We start from the raw sequence: 20943 nt of genomic DNA, 5'->3' as shown, positions 1-20943 counted from the left end.
AAAATTGTAATAGAAGGGGGGGGGGGGGGGGAAGCGATAATAAGATTTCCTATGTGAAGGAACAGTACAACAGTTGTGTTAAAACCCATTTTTAACGCTACTAGTGTGCTATTTCTTCACAGAGGCATTCTTCTAAAACAATTGCTGAAAATAATGAAAAAAAATCTGAATGACAAGATTGGTCTTTACGGTGGGCGGAGACGTGTGAGGAGAAATGCTGACGAAATCGGCGCTCGGGGGTACCGACAGAAGCTGCAACCTTTAGCTTCACCACACAATTTTGACATTAAAATTATTAGCCCTCTGGTGTTGGCAAAAATGAAAAAAAAAACAGGGAAGTCGACATGAAATGTTCCGGTTTATTTTGCCGCTTACATGCAGTTACAATCGTTACAAAAGTGGTTAACGCCAATCGTGAACGTTCATCGTTTTCCTTTCAACTCTTGCTCTAAGGGGGATAAGAAGACTGCTGGCTTGTTGATGTACAGAATATCTAATAACAAATCAGTACTTAAATATACAGTTCTAAAACCGGCAAAATATTCACAATGTGAAACCGAAATTATTGTAGTTCTTTACGTCGATATTTTTTTGCGTCTATATATCAATATCTCTTTTCGACGCATCCAGAGCCGATGAAGATATTTTTTATAATGTTTTTTAAGGAAACTATAAAATCTGAAAATCGAAGTGCAAAGGCTCAATCTAGACGCAGTGGGGATCTGTGAAGTGAAATGGGAAGATGACAAGAATTTCTGGTCAGAGGAGTATAAGGTTATATCAACAGCAGCAGAAAATGCTACAACTTGAGTGGGATTCGTTATGAATAGGAAGCTAGGGCAGATAATATGTTACTGTGAACAGTTCAGTGATAATGTTGTTCTTATTAGAATCGACAGCAAACCAACACAGACAACGATAGTTCAGGTATACAGGCCAACGTCGCAAGATGAAGATAAAGAGATAGAGAAAGTATATGCAAATATTGAAATGGTAATACAGTATGTAAAGGGATATGAAAATTTAGTAGTCATGGGAGCATGAAATGCAGTTGTAGGGGAAGGTGTAGAAGAAAAGGTTATAGGAGAATATGGGCTGGGGACAAGGAATAAGAGAGGAGAAAGACTAATTGAGTTCTGTAACAAGTTTCACCTAGTAATAGCGAATACTCTGCTCAAGAATCACAAGCAGAGGAGGTATACTTGGAAAAGGCCGGGTGATACGGAAAGATTTCAGTTAGATTACGTCATAGTAGACAGAGATTCTAAAATCAAATACTTTATAGTAAAGCGTACCCAGGAGCAGATATAGACTTAGATCACGATATAGTAGTGATGAAGAGTAGGCCGAAGTTTAAGGCATTTGCCAGGAAGAATCAATACACAAAGAAATGGGATATGGAAGTACTAAGGAATGGCCGGCCGCGGTGGTCTCGCGGTTCTAGGCGCTCAGTTCGGAGCCGCGCGACTGCTACGGTCGCAGGTTCGAATCCTGCCTCGGGCATGGATGTGTGTGATGTCCTTAGGTTAGTTAGGTTTAATTAGTTCTAAGTTCTAGGGGACTGATGACCACAGATGTTAAGTCCCATAGTGCTCAGAGCCATTTGAAAGAATTGAACTAAGGAATGATGAGACACAGTTGAAGTTCTCAAAGCCTATACATAGAGCAATTAGGGGCAGCTCAGTAGGCAGTGCAGTTGAAGAGGAAGGGACATCTCTAAAAAGGACCATCACAGAAGTTGGGAAGGAAACCATTGGTACGAAGAAGGTAACTGCGAAGAAACCATGGGTAACAGAAGAAATACTTAAATTTATCGATGAAAGGAGGAAGTGCAAAAACGTCCCGGAAAACTCAGAAATAGAAAAATACAAGTCGCTGAGAAATGAAATAAATAGAAAGTGCAGGGAAGCTAAGACGAAATTGCTGCAGGAAAAATGTGAAGATATCGAAGAACCAAAGATTGTCGGAAGGACGGAATCAAATTACAGGAAAGTCAAAACAATCTTCCGTGGCATTAAAAGCGAGAGTTGTAACATTGAGAGTGCAACGGGAATTCCATTGTTAAATGCAGAGAGGGTACGTGGAAAAATACGTTGAAAGTCTCTATGAGAGGGAAGATTTGTGTGATGTGATAGAAGAAACAGGAGTCGACTTAGAAGAGATAGGGGATCCAGTATCAAAATCAGAATTTAAAAGAGCTTTGGAGGACTTAAGATCAAATAAGGCAGAAGGTATATATAACATTCCATCAGAATTTCTGAAATAATTGGGAAAGTGACAACGAAACGACTATTCACGTTGGGGTGTAAAATGTATGAGTCTGGCGAGATACTATCTGACTTTCGGAAAAGCATCATCCACACAATTCGGAAGACGGCAAGAGCTGACAAGTGCGAGAATTACCGCACAATCAGCTTATCAGCTCATGCATCCAAGTTTTTGACAAGAATGATATACAGAAGAATGGAAAAGAAAATTTGGGCTGAGCTAGATGACGATCAGGTTGGCTTTAGGGAAGGTAATGGCACGAGAGAGTAAGTTCTGACGTGGCGGTTAATAATAGAAGCAAGGCTAAAGACAAATCAAGACACGTTCATAAGATTTGTCGGTCTGGAAAAAGCTTTCACAATGTAAAATGGAGCAAGATGTTCGAAATTCTGAGAAAAGTAGAGGTAGGCTATAGGGAGAGACGGGGCACATACGACATGTACAAGAGCCAAGAGGAAATAATAAGAGTGGACGGTCATGAACTAATGGCTGATATTAGAAAGGGTGTAAGACAAGGATGTAGACTTTCGCCCCTACTCCTCAGTCTCTGCATTGAGGAAGCAATGATGGAGATGAAAGAAAGGTCCAGGAGTGGAATTAAAATTCAAGATGAAAAGATATCAATGATATGATACGCTGATGACTTTGCTGCACTGAATGAAAGTGAAGAAGAAGTACGTGATCTGCTGAACGGAATGGACAGTCTAATGAGTACAGAATAAATCGAAGAAAGACGAAGGTAATGAGTACTAGAAATGAGATCAGCAAGAAACATAACATCGCGGTCGATGGTCATGAAGTAGAGCGAATTTTGCAACCTAGGCAGTAAAATAACCAGTGACGGACAGGGCAACCAGGACATCAAAACCAGACTATGGCAAAAAAAGGCATTGCTGGCCAAAAGAAGTCTACTAACATCAAATATCGGCCTTAATTTGAGGAAGCAATTAATGAGGATTTACGCCTAGAGTACACCATTGTATGGTAGTGAAACATGGACTGTGGGAAAACCGGAACAGAAGATAATCGAAACATTTGAGATTTGGTGCTACAGACGAATGATGCAAATTAGATGACTTATATGGTAAATGAGGAGGTTCTATGCAGAATCGGAGAGGAAAGGAGTATGTAGAAAACAATGATAAGGACAAAGGGGCAGGATGATAGGTCATCTGTTAAGACCTGAGGTAATGACTTCTATGGTACTAGAGGGAGCTGTAGAGGGCGAAAACTGTAGAGAAAGACAGAGATTAGAATACATCCAGCAAGTAATTGAGGACGTAGTTGCAAGTGTTACTCTGAGATGTAGAGATTAGCACAGGAGAGGAGTCGTGGTGGGCCGCATCAAACTAATCAGAAGACAGATGCCAAAAACAAAACAAAAAAATAAAAAAAAATCGGAGTCCCGATGTTTTTAAAAATATCAGGAGTCCTACAAAGTACCAGAAGTAATGCATCCACTCTCACTGCTGGTCTGTTCGAGGTTGGTAACATGTTCGCTTGACGCTTGAGGCGGAAAGTGTGTGGAGCTTGGCGATTCCGCATTGCCCATTCACCCTATGAGTGGACAGATCACCGTTCATTCAGCAGGGTCCAAGCAGACATAAGAAGGGAGGGGTTTCTTTGTTATCGTAATCTCCAGTGTTAAGTGCGTTATGAAGGTCCTTTGGGAAATAGCGTCCTCGCCGGAAGGAATTCCAGTGTGCACACGGTGTGTCTGCAGGGGGACTGACCCGAGATATTGAGGGGGGTGTGCCTGCGGCTATCGAGCGTGCAGGGTGCAGTAGTCTGAAAAATGGCTCAAATGGCTCCAAGCACTATGGGACTTAACATCTGAGGTCATCTGTCCCCTAGACTAAGAACTACTTAAACCTAACTAACCTAAGGACATCACACACATCCATGCCTGAGGCCGGCTTCGAAACTGCGACCGTAGCAGCAGCGCGGTTCCGGACGGAAGCGCGTAGAACCGCTCGGTCACAGCGGCCGGCAGTCTTCTGCAAGCTGGGGCTCATGCCGGCGCCAGTGACGTCTGTCTCCTGTGTTCTGAGGCCTTGCTCAGTTCATAATGGTGGCTGCCGTAAATGGCGGAGGATGCTGTCCTCCTGTACAGTGTGCCAGTAGAGCTCACAGGCTACAGTACTGTTCCCAGAATTGATCGGAGTCCTTTCGTTTGGAGCCAAGAAGGGGGTCTCAACCAAAAGCTCCGTCGATTCTGTGACGGACTTTGCTGCAAGTTTCTGGGTCTTCGGAGAATTGTTGGAATCCCATTGAGAGGTCAAGGGTGCACTGCACAAAGGAAGCAACTGCTCAGGTACCAGAGCCGTTATCGAATGCCCACTGCAGTCTTAGGTGCTGATGGTTTGAGCCCCTCTGATGAACGCTCAGCAATCAATACGCAAAGAGCAAAATAGTAAAGACACTTCAACTGTATAAATGTTAACTGTAAACTGTCGAAGTATTCCTAAGAGAGCTCCTAAATTTACTACCGACCAGGGAAGTTGCCAGGCTCAAGTTATTCTCGGAATCGTGAGCTGGCTGAAAACCTAAGTAGAAAGCTCTGAAATATTTAGCGAGGAATAGGACGTACATCGAAAAGACAGACTACATGCCAATTTAGGGAGAAGATTCAATGCAGTCGAAAAAAATACGAGTATTTGGCTACTGAGGACGAAATCGAGTCTGAAAAATGGCTCTGAGCACTATGGGACTTAACTTCTGAGGTTATCAGTCTCCTAGAAGCGGTTCTAGGCGCTACAGTCTGAAACCACGCTAGCGCTGCGGTCTCAGGTTCGAATCCTGTTTCGGGCATGGATGTGTGTGATGTCCTTAGGTTAGTTAGGTTTAAGTAGTTCTAAGTTCTAGGGGACTGAAGACCTCAGATGTTAAGTACCATAGTGCTCAGAGCCATTTTTGAACCCGAAAATGGTTGTGGTACAACTCAATTACACAGAATACGAAAACCAAAATACGGTGGTACACTGTTACGTAATAGGTGTGAAATTCACTAGGATGAAATAGTGCTGAATAGGGGCAGTATGTTCCGCTTTCATTACATCTGTGTGCACCTTCTGCTACAATCTCTTGTCAGCAATTTCTTCTTCTTATAGCGGTCCCGTTGGAGCGGGTCACGCTTTTTGGACCATTTCTTACGATCTAACTCTTCCAGCGGATTTAGGCTTCTTGATCCGAGATCTGCGCTTATAGCGTCAAGCCACAGTAATTTCCGTCTTTCACTTGTCTCTGGCCTTCGACAGTGAGATGGTACGGTGGCCTGGTGACAAAAGTGGGTGGTGCCCATATGGCGCTTTTCAGTACTACAAAATTCTCCAATGCTGCATGTTTTCATTGATCGAACCTACTCCAGCTAGTTGTCGGTCATTGCATTGTTTATGTGGTCGAGGTGGGAAATACCTAATGATATTCTAAATCTCTGCATTTCCATGCATGTAGTGAGTGCTCAGCACTTCTGGATGTGAGCCAACACACGATACTTTATAAAGGAACTGTCCCCTCTATTGTGCGGCATCCCTTTGATCTTAGATGGGTAGGCTTCTTCTTATCACAAAAATACCAGTGAAAAATTGCACTGAAGTCACTTTGATTGTTGCTCGAACATCGTCCTTCACGTAGCCATCACCCTGCAGTCGAGCAACTTGTCAGCAACTTGTTACCTCCATATTCAAATTTTCTCTTTCTCTTTGCTGCAGCCCTAATGGTATAGCTAAAAATGCACGTCTGTATACTTACATTTTTCATGATTCAGTCAGTTTTCCCTTCCATTTTTCCCTTTATGTTTGTGTGTGTATCTGCTTGATTTTCGATATCTGAATGATTTGAGGAACACTCCTCTATAGTCAGAGAACACTGTAGTGAAATTGGAATGTAGTGCATAATAAGCTTTCCAACTGCTTTGGGTAGTTTCAGTCGTAGCTCGATAACATGAAGAGAACACTCCGCTCTGGCGTAAAGTGCAGTTTTCGGCAACAAGTGTTTCTTTCGTCACACACTAGCCGCGTGAGGTAGAGGTGTACTGGAAGACAGGTTTCACCGTTCCGGGTTGGTAAGTAATGGATGCGCTTATCTCGTTCTGTTTTGAAATTGTGAACAAACAGATTTGTAACTTTGTGTCGATTTGGTTGTTCAGTCAGGTAAGATCAGATGTTCATCACAACAATACGTAGTATTTTGCGAATCTTGATTGTTTGGTGCTTTGGTGTAGAATCAGGTGGCTGAAGGAACTCTGTGTATCTAGCATTGTTCCTGGAAGTGACAATAAGGCCTGATGGTTTCTTGTTAGACTCTGAATTATAAATATGAGGGGGGTTCAGAATGAATTTTCACTCTGCAGCGGAACGTTCGTAGAACATTTGTAAAGTTAGGAAAGTACGAAAAGAGGTACAGTCAGAAGTACATCTGTGAGAAAGGGTCCTGAGGTGTGCTTGGAAATCTGAGTTGACAGAGCACCTACCCGCGAAAAGCGAAGATCTCGGGTTCGAGTCTCAGTGCGGCACACAGTTTTAATCTACCATGAAGTTTTATGAGAAGGATTGCTAGCGAAGATATTCGATTTTCCTTCTATTCAAAAACTGCGTTTTATGTATTCGTTTCCTCTAAATTTTTATGGTGTTCCTATTGAATAACTGATAGATTTCGGCTATCAACCACGATGTATACTCCAACTTATAGGTAGTCCATTTTAACCAAGTTTAATTCACAGATCTTCTTTTTAAAACTTCAATAAATCCCCTTACACGTGCCTAACTTGAATAATTTCTGAAGCTGATAGAGCCTGGCCGCCATTCACCACGAGTTCTGTGCTCAATATTCACGGTCCCGTAATCCTGCACAGAGCATATAGAAAGGAAAAGCTAAGGAGCAACGTGGTAACATACATATGTGGAAGGTTTCTGCCTGTTAATGACTTTTACGATTTTGTACCTCTGTATGTGGTAGTGACAATAGGCTGGTGCACCGCAAGGCTCTCTAGGTCCTATAGGATGCTCACTTTAGTAACATCACTGTAGATAAATTAATGTATGTATCGTTTTTGTATACCATGTGCACGAGCCTGATGACTTTTTCAATGCCAAACCCTTATAAATTGGGCTGCATTTCATTAAATCACAACCCATAGGTTTCATTGCTGTATATAGAATAATACTACCCAAATGTCAGTTTCTTACTAAATTTTTGTATCGAATGGTTATAAGATACTGAGAGAAACCTGTTCACTAGACGTAATAAATAATCAGTTTGAGAAATGAATAGATGTCCCACCCGTAATGAGGAAACTTATCCACCATTTCGTTGTCCTAATGATTTCTTTATGGAACCCCAAAAGATATTAATAACAATGGTGAGCTTCCAAAGTATTGACAAGTAAAAGACAGATTAGGCCCTCACTTATTAACTATTGCTTACGACGTTATATTCCTCTTGAGCCTGTATGCCCATCATATGTCCAGTCTAATCCTAAAGTCGTTATACGTTGCGCTACGGAAGTTCACGAGAAACTATTTCCGTGACATATACTGTGTTCAGATCTTGTCCATTGGCATACAAGCTGCAAAACAGTGCACGTACCATTAAGGTTAGTTTCACAGCCAACCACTGACCTCACATACGAGAGAAGTCTTTCAATGCATACAAGTTTTGTCTACAGTAACATAAAGGTGCCTGTTGAAACTAAATCTTCATTGCTTGTGCGGGGTCACCCTAAACGTTTCTCCAGTAAGTTTCTCATAGTTGTTTCTTTTAAATATGAAAATCTTTTTTCACATATATAACCAGGAGTTAGCAGAAGTTGAGGGGAGGTCAGACGTTTAAGGCGATCCTCGTGGGAAGCAGTAAATGCAGATTCTGTATTCAGATTAAAATTACTTGGCAGTTGAGATCTGTCATTTGCCGCTACAGTGTTTCCATATCAGCTGCGGGCTACGGCTCGGTCATAGGCGACACATAAACGCGGCGGGTTACTTCACGTATGCTGTTACTGTGTAAGCACGAGCAATGTTGGAAGCGGCCGCCGCGAGGTATGACGGAAAGCGAGATGCCCTATCGACAGCTTATTTTAAGTCGTCAGCAGAACTAAAATCGGGATTCCTTTGTCCACGGCAATTAAAACTTACCTCCATGACCAAAGTAAAGACACAAAACGTTCAGTTTCAGCGCTAAAGGCAAACTGTAATTTTTTGATGTCATTGGTTACCTTAAACAATCACGCTGGCTACATGAGCACGACAAAAGAACGATATAAGGAATAACAAGAGTAAATAAAAAAGTCAGTACGATGATGGAAATGATGCGGCAAACACTTAGAAATAAAAAATTACATTTAAACCCATTAATTGAATAACAATAATAATCAAACTCTTTTGATTAGATTTAGAAAAAAATCGCTGCATTTAACACAATTCGAACGAACGACCTTCTAAATGACAGGTTTATGAGCTAATCGTTGCGCTACAGCACCACACTGGCTTCAATAGTATTATAAATATATTGGAAGAGCAGTTGCACGGAATGGACAGTGTCTTGAAACGAGGTTATAGGATGAACATCAACAACAGCCAAACAAGGATAATGAAATGTAGTTGAATTAAGTCTGGTGATGCTGAGGGAATTAGATTAGGAAATGAGACACTTCAAGTAGTAAAGGAGTTCTGCTATTTGGGGAGCAAAATAACTGATGATGGTCGAATTAGAGAGGATATAAAATGTAGAATGGCAATGGCAAGGAAAGCGTTTCTGAAGAAGAAAAATTTTTTTAACATCGAGTATGGATTTAAATGTCAGGAAGTCGTTCCTGAAAGTATTTGCATGGAGTGTAGCCATGAATGCAAGTGAAACATGGACGATAAATAGTTTGGACAAGAAGACAATAGAGGCTTTCGAAATATGATGCTACAGAAGAATGCTGAAGATTAGATGGGTAGATCACATAACTAATGAGGAGGCATTGAATAGAATTGGGGAGAAGAGGAGTTTGTGGCACAACTTGACTAGAAGAAGGGATCGGTTGGTAGGACATGTTCTGAGGCATCAAGGGATCACCAATTTACTATTGGAGGGCAGCGTGTAGGGTAAAAATCGTAGAGGGAGACCAAGAGATAAATACACTTAGCAGATTCAGAAGGATGTAGGCTGCAGTAGGTACTGGGAGATGAAGAAGCTTGCACAGGATAGAGTAGCATGGAGAGCTGCATCAAACCAGTTTCAGGACTAAAGAACACAACAACAACAACATATATGACTGTCATGTCTCGATTTCAGTGATGTATTGCCGCTGCCAAAATTTCGCTTTCGCTCAATGTTGTGAGAATTTTATCTAATGTAGGCCTGTTTCTGTGATCATGATAACTGTATACGAGACGCTGGGTCACATACTGTGCGCAAGAATCCAGTAGTCTTTAGTTAGTGCTGTGTATGGAAAGTGTCTACTAGTATTTCACTAGCTGTTTTTGGCGTGGTCATCGCGTGTGATGAAACACGAAATAAAAGCCCAAACCTGTGATTCACGAGCTAGACACGTAAGATAATGTCGGACCAGGAAGTGGAAGTGAACTGACCAATTGTGGCAGCAGTTTGCAACGGTGAAATTTCGGGAGCGAAAACCAGATCCGACGCGTGAAGTGTCACCCATCAAGTAATTTCAGTCGGACTGTAGTTGCCATATGGCACAAATTTTCTTTAGAAATGATATGATCGTTGTGACTATGTCCCACTATTTTGTAAAACTCTATGAAATTTATCAGACGAATACAGGCTAACAGTTGCAGTCACAGAGGAAGGACGTAGAAAACTAATTTTTGGTGCTATAAATGACATGCAATCCTTTTAGTTGTAGTCAGTACATCCTTGATGAGCGCATGAGGCGTGACGAACACTATGTGGCCACGCGACACGCGCGCTAGTCCGTTCTCTCTTTTTGTCCCACTCTGTCAGAATAATCGGACCCCGGCTCCTGTGACAACGGCTGCGAGCCGGAAACGGCACGTGAATTAGAGGACGTGTGTGAAGCTTTAATTGTATCTCAAATTTTTTACATTTCCTGCCGAGCACGTCCATCCGGATTTTTCAGATGAGTGGAGTAAAAGAAAATTCCGTGCTGTGGCTGCCAGCTCCGGTGACACGTGTCCGTTCGTCGTTGTAGTGTGATCCACGCTCACACTGAGTTAAATAACGAATTTACGAGCATCGATTAGATGGTCGAAACTATAACTCGTATCCGTGACTTCTGAGACAACCCGGTTTTATATTCAAACGTCTAGCCAGATAAAAACTTTGGGTCTTAGTCACAGGCTTTGGGTCTTAGTCACAGGTTTGAGAATTATTTCCGGATTGTACCTTTCACACTGCAGCGAAATGTTAGAGGTTTTAAAATTTCCTGCCAGGTATGCAGGAGAACTTCTCTGAAATTCCGGAGGTAATGCTGTGTGGGTGGTTCTTAAGTCGTGCCTCTGTTGGGAAGTGCATCGCCCGTGAAAGACAAACGCTCCGGGTCGATTTAAAGTCCAGTACGTAGTTTTAATCTTACAGGAAGTTTAAAAACAGCGCACACTCTGCCACAGAGTAAAAGATTCATTCTGGAACCATTTTATTGTGTTTTTATTTTATTTTTAAAATTTGCCCTATCCATCTTCTAATTTCTTTGTGGATGAAAAGTTACTGCATCATATACAGCAGAAAATCCACTTCAAGTACTGTATCGTCCATCTGCACTTACCTCTACTACTCCTTTGAGTCTGTAATGCGATTCTATGGCATGCACCGTGAAGTGCCACATCGATTCTGATGTACAGAATGTGTCCATGGTTATCGTTGAAGCGTAAGAAAACATCTTTTGAGGCTCTTTATCGATGATGATGTGCATCTGACTAAATCCAAGCTCGGTTCGACAGTCACCAATACGCGCATTGCGCAACGGTACAGTTTATCGCTTGTTCACAGACGTTCTGGTGTGGCCCGATTAATAAACAGTATCTGTAACTCGATTAATATACAACCTCTATAGTCTACTAACGGCCAGTAGCTATCTATGTATATGATAATAATAAATTAAATCACAGATACACTTACTCATACATGTACTGACAACGCCACACCACCTGATGAAAAATAAGACAAGGACTCGGCAGACGTAACTTCGTCGTTCGGCAGTGTGACAACTTATTTTTATAAAACTGACTCTAACATAAAACTGTGACTACGTATAATTTGAGGGCTATTAATTTATTAAATCCTTAGTGTAATGACGTTAATGTTGATGTCGAGATCAGTCAGGTAGTCAAATGTTAATCAGACACGCTAACATGAATCATAAATTATTTCACGATTATCACTTTATAAAACCATGAGAGGGGAACATTGGTCTGACGAAGGTACAAAACGAGGAATATGCAAATAAACTTCTGGTTTATTCGAATAATTACTGCAAGAAACTGCGTCATGAACACGTAGCTTCTGCTACACTTAATACGTTCCCTGAAGCGGCAATATTAGAAGAAGCACAGAAATATTTCCCATCTCTTGGGTGAACGAAAACAATGATTTAGAATTTCAGATCGCGGTTACATATTGGACGCGCATATAACCAATGCTGAATATCGAGCTCTGTCGAATCATCTCTCTGCTACGTTGTTCATCTGTAACACTGCCACTAGAGTACCTAGAATCACTGAATAGAATACACAGAAAGTAGCAACATAAGCTTACCAAAATCAGTTAAAAACATAGCTTTCTCTCTCAAAACTAACACTGTAGATACGCTGAATACCAATACCAGTATCTTGCACTACTCCTTTTTAACTGAGTGGGAACACAGTCACCAGACCACGGCTTGACTGATACAAACAACTTCCAACTGGCCTCTTAAGCCTCAGCACTTGCTGCTCTCACCAACTCACAATAACGCGCACTTCACACACTAAAATGATTAGCACCAACTAAATCATAAGAACATGCATTGGAGCACATGGCAAGTGCAATTAGGACTGCATATCTGAGTACAGCTGCTTCCGTGCAACTGACTCTTCACAATTATCAAAGTACAACTGACTCCTTTCCAGCCTTCAGATACAACGTACTCTCGGGGCACAATCACGTCCTAGGCGTCATTAATTAAGTCACTCATTCCAAAATTCGCCTTTGGAACCTAAATACTTCCTATCAGCAGTAGGATATCGAAATCGACTGGCAAGCGGTCGGAAAATATACCAAAGGACTCTCTCATAGTTGGTGTGCAAAAATACTTAACTGAAATAGAAGATAGCTGAATAAAGAGATAGCTTCCAAATTATGTCTGAGATCAGCATCCATATCTTGAAGAGTAACTGAAAGTTATTAACAAAAATTATAAAGTTTCAAATATATCGTTCGTTTCTCTGCTAACGTTGACAAAAATTAAAGAAGATACACTTCTACACACAATCTGAGTCTCTAATGACGTCCTTGTCTAGTTGTTAAATCCTAGTCTTCCAAGTTCAGTTTTTTACATGAACGAGGTATAACATGCCTATCATTGATTCAGACAGGCGTCCTGAGCTTCTGTGCTAGATGAGACCGTCACAATTCCAGCACGTTACATCCACAACCAACGGGTTACAAATGCATTACAATACATTCACAACCAGTGTTTTAGTGCTAAATCAGTTTTAAATCATCTCACGTTGCGCAGGCAGCTGAAAGTGACTCCATGCTATGGTGCTCACTTTATCCTCGAGTGTGAAGCATTCACCATCGCTTGCTGATACCACCAGTTCACATTTCTTTATAGTGAAAATTGTATGTAGCATGGATAAAATTATAAACCGTACCACTGATTTGTCAACATCGTTTAATACGCAATCTCAGTTACCAATATTTAATCTTTTAACTGATGAGTGTTGCACACCTTTCTCTCTACACATCACGTATTATGTTCAGTTTCGAGAGCATATATGTTTGCTCTCGGTCCCATGAATTATATAACAATGTCTCCCATAATTCATGTATCATTAAACCCCCTTACTAATACTGACGTATGAAAAGTTATAAATGTTAATATCATGGTGTCCCGAACCACCTACGAACGTCACTGCTAATAACGTCATGAATATTTGAGGTAGTTGCATGGTATAGTAAGATATTCAAGTGTATGTAACGTGTTTCAACAGTTTTCGCCTCAAATTACTTCAATATATATCTATAATGGTGTCTTGAAAATATCTAAAATAACCACTCCTACAGTTATAAGTTTGTCAGGAACTGTTACAATGTTAGGTCTACTTAATTCAATCGCAACCACATTCCTTGTCTACGACACTGATTTTGAAACATCGTCTTTCAATAATACCAATAGCTTCCATATCTACCTTCACATCATGCTGCTAACTTCACGTCACTCATTTTTTGCACTTACCGCATGATTTACCAAAAACACAGCTGCTCTTGAGTTTGAAAAAAAAATGCTTTCCAATTCGTTTTCTACATTCATACGTTTTTCAGTATTAACAGCGACATACGGCTTCATAACGGGAGATTGACGGAATGACAAATGTAGTGAAGTTTCCTTAGAACAACATTATGGTTTAATCTCCGATTTAAAATGTTGTGGTAAATCACATAATTTTTTTCATGTAATGTGGAAATCAGCTTCTTTGGAACTCCAAGCTTTTCGATGATTGGTGATGGTTTCATTTCCTCCGGGAATAACTCAGTGAAGTTCATGGATATACGGTATTCTGGATACAAAAGACCTGCTTAGAATATGTAACGTACAACGGATCGGCAAAATAATGTGAACACCTTTACATACTTGGAAATGGTTTATTATTAATGGATTGGACCCCCATTTGCCCATAATACGGCTGCGATTCTTCTTGAAATAGTGGCATATAATGATTGTATAATATCAGGTGGAGTGTTGTGGTACTCTTCGATTAGAACCTCATTTAACTCCTATAATGATGAAGGAGGCGGAAATCTGCTCTGGAATCTGCGCTCCAAGTCCAGAGATTGTGCCGGCCAGGGAAGACACTGCTGTTCAGTTGCATGCTAAAATGTTTGCGTAGTCGTTGGTTGTAACACGGCCTTTAAGAGTAATGACTGGACCAGCAGAATACCATGATATGGCAGCCCACAGTACCACCTCCATGCGTAACCGTTGGAATCAAGCAATCAGGATTGTAGGCTTTTTTGGGGGTTCTCCTAACGTAAGCCCGGCCCGATGTTGTAAATAACGAAAACGTTTACTCGTTGGACCATATGACGTGTTCCCACTGATCATTCCCACTGATCAGCCGTGCGGGATTTATGCTCGTGACACTATGTTTCACGCTTATTTGCGTTGCGTGTCGTCACTAATGGTTTCGGTATAGCAACTGATCCATGAATATTAGCTTTATGGAGTTCTTGGCGGACAGTGTCGATAGGTATTGGATGTCGAAGATGATATTGAGCTCTGCCTTCACTTTAGATGCCGTAGTTTTATTTTGTGTTGACACAATTCGTGTTAGCGTACGATGATCTCTGTCATTTTAGTTTTGATTAGCACCCAGCATCGCGCTTACACGATAATGTCCTCCCATGTTTTGTGTTGGCTGTCACGACTGTTGAAACAATCGTTCTTGAAACATTCATTAATTTAAATGTCTTGCTCACTGATGATCCAGCTAATTGAGCCCTCACATTTTTCTCTCTTTGGAACTCTATTACGTCTTTAATTGCACGTCGACCTCTCAATACAAATACGAAGTGTGCCCTACTCGTAAACAACCTGCACTGATCCATAGTCAGTTCTGAACACGCACAGTCCAGCGCCACGCGTCCCTTACCTGCAATGTTGAACATCGAACACAACCATCCCATTACTACGACTGTTCACATTATTTTGCCTATTCCCTGTTTATCTAAATCATCTGATATGCTCATTTCGTTGATATTCTGGCTTATCCATAATCACCGGAACGAAGACGAACAACGCAACGGAAGAGAAGGCGGTGGAACGACGTCGGCCAATAGCGCGCTGACCAGGATGTCACCACCATAGGAGCGGCATTTAGTCGAAGCGAATATAAGCGGCGCTCCTGCTAGCCCCGGGCAGACATTAGTGGACAGTATTTGCTGAGTATTAGCACGGCCTAGCAGAGAGTGTAAAGAGAACAGTTATTAGTGATCCATATCCATTGCTTGTTTGGACATTGTCTATAGAGAATAACATTACTGTTTGCATGTTGCTCATCGCTTGCGACACTTGGTGTACATATACTTTAAGTATTGTCATTCTTCTTATTTGAAATAAAATTACTAATATTATTTGCATTAACTGTTGTATAGCATTCTGAGGACTCATCACCCATTAGGCAGCCTATCCGAGACGATTGTGCAAGACCCCACATTTGGCTACGAGGACTCAACGTTTGGCGACGAGGACTTCCAAACAACCTCCGTGCCGATGGTCAGGGAAGTTTTTTTGCTGGTGCCTTAATTCTCTCTTGTCTTTAATTTGCAGGGACGCATATTGCATTAACAGTGTCTTGTCGTTATTACAAATAAGTGTTTTCAGGAGGGCACTGCAGAAATTTTCTTTGCTTTGTTTGTCTATTTGTTGCCTTTGTGCCGGCCGGTGCGGCCGAGCGGTTTTAGGCGCTTCAGTCTCGAGCCGCGTGACCGCCACGGCCGCAGGTTCGAATCCTGTCTCGGGCAGGGATGTCTGTGATGTCGTTAGGTTAGTTGGGTTTAAGTAGTTCTAAGTTCTAGGGGACTGATGACCTCAGCAGTTAAGTCCCATAGTGCTCAGAGCCATTTGAACGATTTTTTTCCAACATGCCCACCCCAACTGTCCTGCCCCCTGCTCAGGCACCACAGCTGCAAGCGTTACATGCAGCGCAGGTCATGCAGATATTCCAGTTCCAGACACAGCAGATTTCTGCACTACTCAAACCGATGCAGTAGCTACTGGCCAACGGTGCGCGCCTGGCGAAACAAGCACCGCCTACTATAGCTGCTATGCCACCTTTTCGACAGTTTAGTGAACAAGCCGTGGAATACCTCGAGTGGCTGCACCATTTCGATGCCCATATGCCAGCTCTCAACGTCCCAGGTATTGTGAAACTTCTATATCTATTATCCACAGTAGGAAGTGCAGTGTGCAGATTATTTCAAGAACTCTTTCCTAACGCCACTCCCAGTGAACTAGCGCATAAAAATGTTATCTCTTCGTTGACTAACTATTACGACCAACAAGTGAATGTGTTTGCAGCAAGGTATCAATTCTTTAGTGGCAAAAAACGTCAAGAACAATTTTATTGCGAATGGGTAACAGATTTGCAGGGTACGATAGGGAAATGCAAATTCAAATGTGTTTGCAGTGCTTTATATTCAGACATTATGTTGCGCGATGCGATCATGGGTAATGTACCTGATGTCAAACTCAGAGGACAGATTTTGAAACATTCCGGTCCATCACTTCACGAGATAGTGCAAATCTCAAATCATTACGATTCCGGTGCCTTTTCGGCTGATAAATTTGAGCAGCCAGCTATTTGTTGGGTTCCACGCCACATAAGCAGTTCACTAAACAGGCGGCTACGCAGGCGAAAAGAATTATCTCTTGCCCTAGGTGTTATTCACGGCACAAACACCAAGACTGCCCCTCCAGACAAGCTCAGTGTTACGCTTGTTGTAGGAAAGGACATGTGTAATCTGTATGTTTGTAACGGAACAAACAAGAATTCGGCCCACTCCCAAAACTGTCGTCACAAGGCCCATGTCATTAAAGCAGTGTATTCCAAGTGTGCAATGGGCATTAGCAAAACTACGAAGCGTGCGGTTTCTACAATGATACGCCATTCAAACATACTTATTTGTGGGAAATGTGTGAAATTTCAATTGGACATGGGAGCCTCTATCACATTGCTAAATCTTCAAACATATAAACTGTTAGGCTTCCCACACCCGTCTAAAGCTAGCACGCAAGTGACGACTTCTAATGGACGAGACATTCCCGTTCTTGGAACATGTACTTTGCCTGTCATGTATCGCTCGCGTATTCGAGTAATGACTTTTTCAGTGGTACAACCATGCGATTGTGAGAACATATGAGGTCTTGATTCTTTTGAGTTGTTTGTCTTTAATATTCAGGACAGTGTGTTGTCAGTGTCTGAACTCAATGCAAACGACAGTGTAGTTAACTTGTTGCTAAAAGAATTCCCACAATACTTTTCTGAGGATTTGGGCAAAACAAACAATTTTGTTGCACATATTACTCTGAAAGACAATGCTCAGCCGAAATTTTGCTGGGCCAGAAGTGTTCCCATTGCATTACAGGACAAAGTCGCTGGTAGACTTAAATAATTGCAATATAGCGGAACTATTGCGCCCATATCAGCTAGTCAGTGGACCAGTCCGCTAGTGTTGTTCCTCAAAACTTTAGGTCGCATTCGCTTCTGTGTTGACTTTCGGTCTACAGTCAACCCACAAACTGTCATTTATACTTATCCATTGCCACGTCCAGATGCTCTTATGGACAAATTAGGCACTGGACGCTACTTATCATAAATGGATTTGTGCGACGCATATCTTCAAATACCGCTAGATGAAGAATCTCAAAAAGGTGTAATTATTGTTGAAATTACAGTGGACAGTCACGTGTATTGATCCCAAAAGGTTTGGAAAAAGAAGTGTTGCGGTTACTTCACCAAGGACACTGGAGGGATTGTTCGTACGAAACAGTTGGCGGGTCGACGCTGTACTTGGCAGGGTATGGACGCCCAAATAGAAGAGATGACGTTACAGTGTCACGCTTGTGCAGAAAACAGTCCGCTCCAAAAAAAAGTTCTCTGCTTGGCCTAAGTCGCAATCGCCATGGCAACGTGTGCACATAGACTTTACAGGACCGTTTTGGAACACTTGCTGGTTGATTGTGTTTGACTTATACCAGTTTCCTTTAGCTGTGTCAATGACCTCGACAACGTCACGTAGCATAATTCAGGTGTTGACCTCTATTTTGTGCCTAGAAGGGTTACCTGAAGTAATAGTGTCAGAGAACGGACCTCAGTGCACGTCAAATGAATTTGAAATATTCTGTGAACGCCATGGCATAAAGCATCTAACTAGTGCACCGTTCCATCCACAGTCAAACGGCGAAGGGGAACGTTTTGTCAGAACTTAGAAGCACCAGATGGCCAACTTCGCTCCGCACACACCAGGGATCCAGCATGTCAGCTGTTTCTCGGCTCATATCGTTCGCACCCCCGAGATGGACCATCGACGGCGAAATTGCTTAACGGCCACCGCCATCGGACACTGCTTCACCTGCTCCACCCTCCTCAACACCCGGCACTGCGGGATGATCCCATGGAGCTTTCACCTGCTCTCCCTCATACTAAAGATGGAGCTGGACCCGCCCACACGGCAGAAGTCGCCGCCTTTATCTGGTTCATGGTAGCAGGAGGCGTACGATTACCCTTCTGCTCGTTTACCGGGGGACATATTCGCCAGAGCGCAGGCCGGATGGCGGGGTACGGCCGGAAGCTTGACTTCCCCTGCAGCCCCAGCTTCCGACTTGATGTTGCGCCCACACTCCTGCATCCCCCCCCCCCCCCCCCCCGCTGTGGTCGCACTCCCTTCACGACGACAGCCCGTTACTTCGGGGCAGGGGAGGGGGAGAGAAAGCTCTAGCGTAACCACAAGCAACAGAACGAAGATGAAGAACGCAAGAGAAGAGAAGGTGATGAATCGACGTTGGCCAGTAGCTCGCGGAGCAGGAGGTCACCACGATAGGATCGGCATCAATCAGAAGTGAATATAAGCGCAGCTCCAGCCAGTCTCGGGCGGAAATAACTAGACAGTATTGGCTATTAGCACGGCCTAGCAGAGAGTGCTACGACAACAGTTATTAGTGATACATATCCATTGCTTGTTGGGACATTGTCTATAGCGAAAGAGATTACTGTTTGCATGTCACCCATCGCTTGCAACACTTCTGCGATGGTATGCGCAGTTTAAAGCTTCTGGATGCCTCTGTAAAGGGAAATCAACGGGTCGGCCTGCAGTGAGCGAAGAAACGGTTGAACGCGTGCGGGCAAGTTTCACGCGTAGCCCGCGAAAGTCGACGAATAAAGCAAGCAGGGAGCTAAACGTACCACAGCCGACGGCTTGGAAAATCTTACGGAAAAGGCTAAAGCAGAAGCCTTACCGTTTACAATTGCTACAAGCCCTGACACGCCGGCCGCGGTGGTCTCGCGGTTAAGGCGCTCAGTCCGGAACCGCGCGACTGCTACGGTCGCAGGTTCGAATCCTGCCTCGGGCATGGATGTGTGTGATGTCCTTAGGTTAGTTAGGTTTAAGTAGTTCTAAGTTCTAGGGGACTGATGACCACAGAAGTTAAGTCCCATAGTGCTCAGAGCCATTTGAACCATTTGAAGCCCTGACACCCGATGACAAAGTCAAACGCTTTGAATTTTCGGCGCGGTTGCAACAGCTCATGGAAGAGGATGCGTTCAGTGCGAACCTTGTTTTCAGTGATGAAGCAACATTTTTTCTTAATGGTGAAGTGAATAGACACAATGTGCGAATCTGGGCGGTAGAGAATCCTCACGCATTCGTGCAGCAAATTCGCAATTCACCAAAAGTTAACGTGTTTTATGCAATCTCACGGTTTAGAGTTTACGGCCCCTTTTTCTTCTGCGGAAAAAACGTTACAGGACACGTGTATCTGGACATGCTGGAAAATTGGATCATGCCACAACTGGAGACCGACAGCGCCGACTTCATCTTTCAACAGGATGGTGCTCCACCGCACTTCCATCATGATGTTCGGCATTTCTTAAACAGGAGATTGGAAAACCGATGGATCGGTAGTGGTGGAGATCATGATCAGCAATTCATGTCGTGGCCTCCACGCTCTCCCGACTTAACCCCATGCGATTTCTTTCTGTGGGGTTATGTTAAAGATTCAGTGTTTAAACCTCCTCTACCAAGAAACGTGCCAGAACTGCGAGCTCGCATCAACGATGCTTTCGAACTCATTGATGGGGACATGCTGCACCGAGTGTGGGAGGAACTTGATTATCGGCTTGATGTCTGCCGAATCACTAAAGGGGCACATATCGAACATTTTTGAATGCCTAAAAAAACTTTTAGAGTTTTTGTATGTGTGTGTAAAGCATGGTGAAAATATCAAATAATAAAGTTATTGTAGAGCTGTGAAATTGCTTCAATCTTTTGTAATAACCCTGTATTAGAACTCTTCAGCTGATGGCAGCTGTTCATCCAACGAAATGAATTTGTTAGTTACATACTCATATGGAAAATGCCTCCGTTATTAATCAAATTAAACTGTTGTTTGTACTGTTCTTGGGTGTCCTGCTGGGTGCAGTTGCCTTCGTTGTCTTTTGGTGATACCTGTAGAATTAGCGTCTTCGCTAAACCCAGCCTCCTTTATACTGTGATCTCTCCCCACTACCCGGTCGCATGAGGCAGCGGGTGGTGATCCCCGGTCCCTCAGTACTTCTGTTGCCCAAGTCGATCGCAGAAGTGTCTCTCAGCCAAAGCTACGATTTTAGTTGGCTGGGCACTAGGTCCCAAGCTTTGCTTTGTGTAACCACTATCATTCTTGATAAACCCGACGGCCAGTCCAATTTCAATAGACTCCTTTAGAACACAATCCGGAAACGACGAGGTCTGTCTAAA

Source organism: Schistocerca serialis, chromosome 9 (assembly GCF_023864345.2).
Source record: "Schistocerca serialis cubense isolate TAMUIC-IGC-003099 chromosome 9, iqSchSeri2.2, whole genome shotgun sequence".
Taxonomy (NCBI): Eukaryota; Metazoa; Arthropoda; class Insecta; order Orthoptera; family Acrididae; genus Schistocerca; species Schistocerca serialis.
Note: the sequence above shows the minus strand (reverse complement) of the source record.